This window comes from Urocitellus parryii, chromosome 5 (genome assembly GCF_045843805.1).
Source record: "Urocitellus parryii isolate mUroPar1 chromosome 5, mUroPar1.hap1, whole genome shotgun sequence".
NCBI lineage: Eukaryota > Metazoa > Chordata > Mammalia > Rodentia > Sciuridae > Urocitellus > Urocitellus parryii.
The window spans coordinates 135,237,038-135,247,342 of NC_135535.1; positions in this window are offsets into that span (position 1 = coordinate 135,237,038).

Genomic DNA, 10,305 nt, shown 5'->3' on the forward strand with positions numbered 1-10,305 from the left:
CAGCTCAGCCTCTGAAACTGGGATTACAAGTGTGCACCATCATGCACAGCTCCTATAATAGTTTCATTGAAAACATAAACTTGTTACTGGAATCTTAACTTTAGGTTTCATTAAACCTGTATTCCTGATTTTTCTACAGTATATTCTGTCATATTTTTGCTGTAAACATAAAGAAAAAGTCCAAAGCTAAAAGTACTCATCATCAAACTATGAATCAGAATTCTTCTCTGTAATAATTTTGTCTGAATTTATGATTATTTTTGATATATTCCTGTATAATTGATTATCTATCCCTTTTGCTTTTCAGTCTCTCCAGGGAAACATTCTCATATTAGAGTAAAATGTTTCCATTTTTTTCTAGAATTGTGAACTATATGTTGTATGACATATACAATTTTAATATAATATCTTGTTTCCAAACCCATCAAGGCTGTCCTTGAAGATAAAAATAAAGCAAATGAGGTATTGGAGGTGATTGATGTAAGGACATTCTAATCAGGTAAATTTTGCTATACAAATTTTCTGGAAAGAGCTACATTAAACTTTTGAATTCTAAGCAAACTTCCCAATCCTTGTTTTGTTTCCAAATTCTATGGGAGGGTTTCACATAAAAATTCAAATGGGAAAGTCAGTGTCTACGATTAAAATAAAAGTCATTTATAAGCCTAGAAAAATAATTTTTATAAAGACCTTTGTCTTAGATGTTGCTACATTTAAACCTTTGTAAAAATTTTTATTAGTGCATTATAGATATATATAATAATGTGGTTTGTTATTGACATAACAATACATGCATGGAATATAATTTGCTCCACATAATTTCTAGGACCTCCTTCTCTCCCCACCTGCCTTCTGTTGTTCTCCTTCCTCTATTCTACTGGCCCTCCTTCTTTCTATTTACAGTCTTTAACATTTGTGCTTGTCCATAGATACAGATTTTAAATGTTTTGTGGTATATTCATATGTGTGCCTAGCATAATTTGATCAGCATCTTTCATAGTGGCTCACTTTTCCTGTCCCTCTTGTATCCTCATGTATCCTCTTCTTCTATTGCAATGGCATTCCTTCCATTTCCTTAGGATTTCCCCCATATTTCTTCATTTTGTTCTAGCTTCTGCATATGAGAAAAAAATTCCATCCTTGACATTCTGAGTCTGGCTTATTTCACTCAGTGTAATGTTCTCCAGGTCAATCCATTTATAAGCAAATGCCATAATTGACTGTTATGGCTGAGTAAAAGACCATTTTCTATATATACCACCTTCTCCATCCATTCATCTACTTATGTGAACTTGGGCTGGTTCTATATCTTGGTCCTATGAGTTGCACTGCTATAAAAATTGATGTGACTGCATTGTTCTGATTTTAGCTCTTTGGGATAAACAGGGAGGAGGAGTGGGATAGCTGGGTGGTTCCATTCCTAGCTTTTGAGAAATTCCCATGCAGTTTTCCAGAGTGATTTGATTCATTTGAAGTCTCCATCACAAAGCATGAGTGTACTTTTTTTCCCCTTGGTCTCTCCAGAATTCATTATTGTTCATATTCCCCCAAATTGCCACTATTAAAGTGTGATGAAATCTCAGTGTGGTTTTTGACTTGGATTTCCCTAGGGATGTTGAACTCCTTTCAGGTGTTGCTTGGCTATTTGTATTTTTTTTTTCTTTTAAGAAGTGTCTGTTTTGTTCTTTGGCCCATTTATTCATTGGTTTCTTTCTTTCTTTTTGGTGTTAATCTTTATAAGGTTCTTTATATATTCTAGATATCATTCTGCTTTTGGAGAAGCAGCTGGAAAAGATTTTCTCCTATCCTATGCTCTATATTCTTGCTCTCAATTGTAAGCTTTGCATGCACACCTTTTTAAATTTGATGCCATCCCACTATTGATTCATGATTTTCTTTCTTGAGCTTAGGGTCTTCTTAAGGCATTGGCAACTGAGACAATATGTTGGAGTGTTGACTCTGTCTCTTCTTTTAGCAGTTGCAAACTTTCTGATCTAATTCCTGTGACATTGATCCACTTTGATTTGACAAATGTCCAGGTTGAAAGATGTTTATGGTGCATATGGATAGTTGGTCTCAGCACCATTAGTTATAAAGGTTATCTTTTCTCCCATGTATGTTTTTGGGACCTTTGTCAAGTATCAAGTGACTGTGTGGATTTTTCTCTATGTTTTCTATTCCATTGGTCTCTATGCACGTTTTGATGCCAATACCCTGATATTTTTGTTAGCATAGCTGTGGAGTACAGTTTGATATCAGGTATTGTCCTGCTTTTAGCATTTCCCTTCTTTCTTAGTATTGACTATTCTAAAGTTTTTATTCTTCCAAATGAATTTTAGGACTGCTATTTTCCAGTTTTGTGAAGAATGTCATTGGTTTTTTGGTGAGATTGAATTGAAACTGTGTAATATTTTTTGTAGTATGGCCATTTTGACAATATTAAATTTGCCCTTCCAAGAACAAGAAAGGTATTCCCTACTCCTTGTTCTCTCCTCCTCCCTCCTCCTCCTCCTCTTCCTCCTCCTCCTCCTCCTCTTTCCACTTGAGTTTATTAATAGTTCTATTTAGGTATTATTAGTATATCAACTATTCCTTCTTGAAACTTGCTACTGCTTCCTCAGAGCTTCCATGTAAGCTTGTGTAAGACAGTTATGTATGGATCAGAGTAATCAAACATATAAGGGAGTCATCTTTCCAATGGTCCTGTCTGTGGGAGTACAAGCCTTATTTGCATCACACAAAGAGAGAGAAAATAGGTGGAACTAAGAAACTAGCAAAACAGGATTAGTGAGAACAGTCACAACAATTTCTATCAAGCATTTCTCAATGGAAATCTAGATTTTCCTTGTAAGTATTTGTCCCTTGTGTGTTCCTGTATTTTATCATTCTACTAAGTATACTGCCCACAGAACTAGCTTCCTCGAGGTGAGGCATTTTATTCTAACTAGTTTTGACTGAAAACCTGGAGACACTGTTGTGTGCAAGGACACAATAGTATACTCTTTATAATTGTTCTATTGCCATTGTTCCAGAAAATTCCTGCTATGTGTTTGGCCCTGTCAGTTATATGCTAATGATTTTGCTAGTGACTTATTTTTCTGTCAGTCTTTCAGCTTTCAGTTAGTGTTATGAGCATGAACAATCAGTTTAGGAATCAAATACTTATAAAACTTTTCTTTATCCTTTCATTTGACAAATCCAAAAAGGAGGGGGGGCATGAAAGTTTTTAATGCCTTATGCCTATCAGTAAAATAAATACTATTCATTCAAGAAGAGTTTCCATGAATTGTCCCAAAGGAATACTCTGTAATAAAATATCAGTCTAATACTTTTACTATTTTATGTTTTTATACTGTTGATTAATTTACCCTTTTCTTTAATAACACATGAGAGTTCTAAAAATGAAACTTTAAGCAGGTAGGATTTTATGGATTTAAAATTGTATTTGTTAAGTATATAAAACATACAGAGAAAAGGAGGATGTTTTGAGTGTTCTGTTCTGAGCTAGAGATCCTATCAAGTGCCTCAAACTTGTTTTATTTTATGTTTTTCTCTTTTTTCTTTCCATTTTGACACCAGGGATTGAACCCAGGTGCGGTTAACCAGTGAGCCCAATCCCCAGTTCTTTTTTATTTTTTTATTTTAAGACAGGGTCTTGCTAAGTTGTTTAGGACATTTGTAAGATGCCTAGGCTAGTCTTGAACTTGGGATCCTCCTGCCTCAGCTTCTCAGGTTACTGGGATTACAGGCTCTGCCATACCCAGGCACTTTTTTTTCTCATTAATAATCACAGCAGCTTGAAACTGTGTTTTTATAACCTACTGTTTACTAACTAAACCACTGTCATTCAGATTTGAACTGACTCTCCCATGATTTCCAAACTAACGTAGTTGGCCTATGGTGGGAGATGGATATTTGACTGTCTGCCCACTTGGCTGACTAATCTATACTTTCACCCCTGTGCATGGATTGATAGAGACTCATGGGGCATTATGATCAAGATGTAGATCCATACCAGATGAATTCAGTAATTTACTCTGAGTTATGTGTTCATTTTGATTCAGAATTTACCTGGGAAGCTGGGATAATACTGCAAGTGTTTGTCTTAATATTTTGTAGAGTGGTTTGATAATCAACACCTTTTAACATTAAATCTTTTAGGAAAAATCTCACAATAGCAATTATTATAAGACCAAGGGTTTTATATGAACAAAATCAGGCAAGTCTGGGAGAAAAATTATTTTATTGGAGGTGTGGTATATTGATGTATAGGCTATGTTATATAACATTAATTACATTTGAAATATTTTTAGAAGATATTTCAATTGAGTTTTCTATTTCCTGATTTTCAGTTTGGATTTACCTTCAGACTACAACCACTATGTAGTTCTATCTACACACTTTTTTCTTCGTAGTCTTTTAACTTTTATGTGAGTATAATTGTGTTATGAGTATAGTCTTGTTTTTTTTACATTCTCTTTTTACCTTTCTTTGAGTTTCTTTTCCTCTATTAAGAAAATTCTGCCAGCTAAGTATTCCTCTTTCTATAAACCACATCAAAAGAATTGAGAATTTCAGAGTTTTAAGGAATCTTATCAACTTGTCAAAGTAATACTTCCAAATGTGTTTATCATCCTGGGAAAATAGGTGTTATTATAACGACCTACAACTTAAGGATATTAAAGTGATATTCTGGATATAGTAAGTGGCCACAGTAGAATCTAAATTCAGGTTCCTAACTATTGGCCCAATAGTGTACAATTATATGTGCTTTTCTTATTGTTGTTGTTATTTATTTTTTATTGTTTCTTTTTAGTTATGCATGACACTAAAAATCATATCACATAATTACAAAAGCATGGAATATATCTGGTTGTAATGCAGTCCCCAGTATCTCTTCTTCCCCTCCCCTCATGCACTCAAGCCCCACCCTTTTTCCACTGATCTTTCTGCCACTTTCCCATACATATTTTTAAAAATTAAATGATTACAGGTGTGCACAATGCTTTCACTATCATATATTCATATATGTACATAGGAAAATTATGTCAGATTCATTCCAGGGTCCTTCCTTTGCTGATTTCCCCTCCCTTCTCTTGACTCCTATTTGTCTATTCCACTGAAATTCTATTCTTTTTTTTTTAATACTCCCACCCATTTACTTTGGATTAGCTTCCACATATCAGACAAAATATTCGAACTTTGGTTTTATGGGAATGTCTTATGTCACTTAGCATGATAGTTTCCAGATTCATCGATTTACTAACAATTTTCATAAAGTCATTCATTTCTGCTATTTCTGCATTAGGTATATATACCTCATTTTCTTTATCCATTTATCTGTAGAAAGGCACCAAGCTTGGCCCCATAACTTGGATACTGTGAATTGTTCTGGTATAAACATTGATGTGTCTGCCTCACTATAGTATGCTGATTTTAGACCCTTTGGATATGTACCAAGAAGTTGTATAGCTGGGTAAAATGGTGGTTCCATTCCTAGTTTTTAGAGGAATCTCCATAATGCTTTCCAGAAAGGTTGTACCTCTTTGCAGTTTCACCAACAGTGTATGAGTACACCTTTTCTCCCCACATCCTTGCCAACATTTATTGTTACTTGTATTCTTGATAATTGCCATTCTGGTTGGAGTGAGAAGAAATCGCAGAGTAGTTTTAATTTGCACATAGCTGAGTGTTTTAACAACAGAATAGGAGAGCTTGTCTAGTGAACTCAGCTGAACCCAACTGATGAAGGTGAAAGTGAAGGTAGTGCATGATCGCCATCCAGAGGATCAGAATGGAAGCAATAGAGGAAAGACAAGTTTGAAGAGGAACATGCTCAGTTTTGGAGGCATAGGTTTTGAGAAAGAGATCAGAATATTAGGTTTTGTGGCCAATTTGTTAAAGACCAAACAAACATGAATGACAGAGGATGTTGGGAGCTATCTAGAAAGGCATATTTAAAAATTGGTGCTGAAGAGAGATTGCTGTTGCATGCTTTTCTGCTTTATTGGAGGAATGGGCAAAATCCAAGTTTCTGTGGAAAGATCTTAAAATTATTTGAGCCACTGGGAAGAGCAGAGAGAAATGTGAGGAAGGCTTAGAGTTCCTCAAGCATCATGGGGCTTGAAATTCCTGAACTTCAATTTTCTATTTTCCTAACAGATGTCTGCTCACATTCATCCAACTCACTGATTCCATTCCTATGTAGGGTCAGGCAGAATTGTGATTGGGTGGCACAGCCAGCATGAATCTTCAGTTGAGTAGTTGGGTAACATTTTCACACTGAGGGCAGTGACTGACACTCATTTAGCTCATTTTCCAGGAACAGGAAGAGAGAGCTCCTAACTTTGTCCTTTGAGCCCAACCTTGTTTCAGAAATCTTCATCTTATTAAGATGAAGATTTAAAAGTAGGAGATTGCCTTTGAGTCCTGCAGGAGAGGGCCTTTGTAGTGGGAGCCCATAGGAAGGAAGTTATTTAGATTATACTTAGGGAAACAGAGTTACAGCTTCCAGTACTCTACTTTGCCAATAGTCTTTTTCCCTTGAGTGTCTGAATGTCTTCAGAATTTTGAATTATTTGGTACTGAATAAGATAGGACCTATATAAGATCATGAGTTGCATTTTATAATGTATAATGCCTCCATCTTGCAGGTAAATGTATTCTCAATAACACATTACACATTTGTTTTTTTACTATTGTATGTTCATCTTTTAAACAATTTAAATGGAACAGGTAACTTTCTATGATATTTCTGGATAAAATATTTTTTCTTTTCAGGAAGTCATTTCCATGCTGAGGAACTGAACGTGCCATTTTCAATTTAATATGGTTTAGTCTTTGATCCCTAGAGATACAAGGGAGGAGGGACAGTGTAACTGAGGTAGAAATCTCATCTGGGTTACCAATTTTTGTTTCAGTTCAAGTAATACCAGTGATTTCTCTCATCAACTAGATTTTCAGTTCAGACTTCAGGGCCATTTTTTTTTAAAAAAAGGTTTATTCTCAGGCTCTGTTAACCTGGCCATCTCCTTTGACACAGAACAAAGTATGTCTTCTTTTGCTATTCCATTGATTGGAAAAGTGGAGACAAAGGGGGTAAAAATAATGTTTTTTAAAACAGAGGTCATATTTTAATTTTATTAACCTAGAAAAATCTATTTCTAACTAATATAGACATTTGCAGTTTTGGGCTATGAAGCAGGCATACTACTATTCTAAACATACCTGAACTATGAAACTTACCTCATGTGTAAGAAGCAATAGTTGCATTTATCGTTAACCTCCATTTAATGTTGGTTAGCATTTTAATGTAATTCTTACACACCATGACCACTACCAACAGCATAAACTAATGCTTTGTCTCCATAGTTATTTGTAGCAAAGATATCAATACCAATTTGAAGAAGCAGCTTGATGATATTTTTTTGATTTATATTGGCAAGAAGCATGAGGTCCATTCTACAATAACAAAGATCACTTCATCCTTAGATACTTTAATAAAGTTATTTAAGCAGTGGTGTGATATATTTTTACCAATTTAACAGCTTGCTTTATTTATACTAACAGACATAAGGATTTTGGGAAATCAAGTGTTCATCTTTGCAAATCATCTCTAAGACTAAAATAAACAAGAAAGAAAACCTTTTGTCCCAATGGGGGAGAAGTTACAAACTTAAAATTCTTTTTTGGACAATAAGAATGATGAGGTTATTCATCTAAAGTAGGTAAAAAGTGATGGGAGGGGAGGGAAGGGTTTGGGGAGATAAGAAGGATAGTAGAATGAAGCAGACATTATTATTACTGTGTGTATATATGTGAATGCATGACCAATGTGATTCTGCAACCTTCATACTCATAAAAATGAGATATTATATCCCATCTGATTCAAATGTATGATACGTCAAGGTCATTGTACTGTCATGTGTAACTAATTAAAACAAATAAAATTTTATTAATTTAAACAATAAAAAATAAAGTAGGTAAAATTTCAATGAAGAATGTTCATTTTCATCCCTAGTCTGATGTAATATATATTTCACAGCTATGTACTAGTCAAGCAAGTATGAGCTACATATATCTTAAGATGATGATGATGATGATGACAATCATCATCAACATCATCATCATCATTGTTTCAGTTAAAACCCTGACAAGCATTTTCTAGATGATGAACTCAATGTTACATGTATCATCTTACAATCACTCATTAAGCATATATTTATCCGTTTTCATATTGGGAAACATATTTAGTGATAATTAACGTTTCCAAGTTGACACACTTTGCAACATGGATATCTATAAAAGCAACCAAGTCGTGCATGAATCCAAAGTCTCTTTTCTCATTATCAGACACCCATGGCCTTTCTTCATTACAAGCAATGTTTATTCCAGTAAATCTATTTTTCTTTTCTTCTCCCATGCCAATTAAAAACTAAAGCATTGGGCTGGGTTTTAGCTCAGTGGTACAGCACTTGCCTAGCATGTGTGAGGCACTGGGTTCAATTCTCAGCACCTCATAAAAATAAATAAAGGTTCACCAACAACTAATAAAATATTAAAAAAAACTAACAAACAAAAAAACAAAAACAAAAACAAAAAAGTAAGCATCAGGTGATGCTGCTGTCGCAGGTGCAACTGCCAAGATTGGAGATCTCTTCTCTGGGCACAGCCTCTATAGCCTTGGTTACCTCAGATGTTACTTACAATGTTACTTCGGTGGTCTCTGTCTCTGAACCAAAAGTTTCCTGTCAATCAGCTGCCACCTGTACCTCTACCACCATTGCTGCTGCCTCTGATTCTGCAACCTGGGGTCACCTAGAGGTCTTCTTTCTGGGTACTGTTATCACAGAAGACACCTCTGCCATGGATGCAACTGAAGCCGACACTGCTGCTGACCCTGGGAGAATGCCTAGTGAGGTGTCCCCCACAGCTGCAGTGGTGACCCCCACAGCTTCACCTGCTGCCAATAACTACTGCCACTACCACTGCTACCATGGCCTCAGGAATGCTTTGTGGGAGACTCCAGGTTTGGTTGTACATGGCTACACCCATTTTGGGAAACCAGCCAGGGCCTGGGGACCTGGGCGCCAGCAGGTTTACCATCACAAAAGCCTCAGTCTGGGGACTCCAGCCAGGACCTGCACGTCCATTGTGGGGGTGCTTACAGATTTGGAGGTGCCTGGGTCTTCCTGCTGAGACTGCTGATAGCCCTTGTCATGCTGCTGCATCTTGCGGTTGCTCCTTTGGAGGAGTGTATCTCTAGTGGTGTCTGCAATAGGAGCAGCATTGAGATCTTGGGACTGCAGCATGGCCAAGCCTGAAGTAGCTGAAGCCCAGATGGATGGGATAGAGACTGGGTTTGTGAGGGCTGATCTTGGTTTGGTGATCCCAAGAGATGTCATAGACGGGGCTGAGAAACTGTTGAACACTGACACAGACCGTTTGACTTTCCAGCTACACTTATTTTATTTTTCAATTCTTTAATCTCTCTACCATATTTGGAACAAGATTTTTTTATTGAATTTATAATATGGTTTACTGACTCCTTCATATTGAGGACTTCTGCTTAGTTTTTTTTTCTCTTTATTGAAGTGGTCTTTTACTTTCTGTGTGGAGGATAATAATATATGAATGGAATTTTTCATTTTTCTTGTATTCTTATGTCTTTATTTTTTTCTCTTTGTGTATATTCTTTCTCTCTCTTGTCTACTTTCTTGGATTTTCTTTCCAACTTTCTCCAACTAATAGCCAATCTCTGTCAGCTCCTCTTCCACTCTTCCTGTGAATTTTTACTTCTAGCTTCTCTCTTCCTCCCTCACGAAAACCAAAAACTGCATATTATATTACCTCTGTCTCTCATACATCATTTGAAATTATAAACTGTTTTAACAATTTTCTGTTTGTACTATAGTTATTAAACTCATCATTTTGGTTTAATATGAGAAAGCAGTGGATGCCTTACTGGATGCTATTAGGTTTAAGGCTATATAGTGTACACTGGGTGCTGTTGATATTGGTCTCAGTATTAAAGGCAAAGTGCTGGAAACCTTCAGAGACACTAGAGGTCTACAGGGTAGAATTTATGCTGCCTTAGATTCATACTTCTAGATGGAAAAACACACTAACAACATAAAAAAAAGAAAATAAAGCACCCAAACAAACCAAGATGATTCAACAACAGAAGCCACTGATCACACAGTAGAAGAAATGTTCAAGAAGGAGTTCAGATTATACATAGTGAAATTGAAATGTGAAGTAAGGGATAGTATAGGGAGTGAAGTCAAAGGAAAAATACAGGAAGTA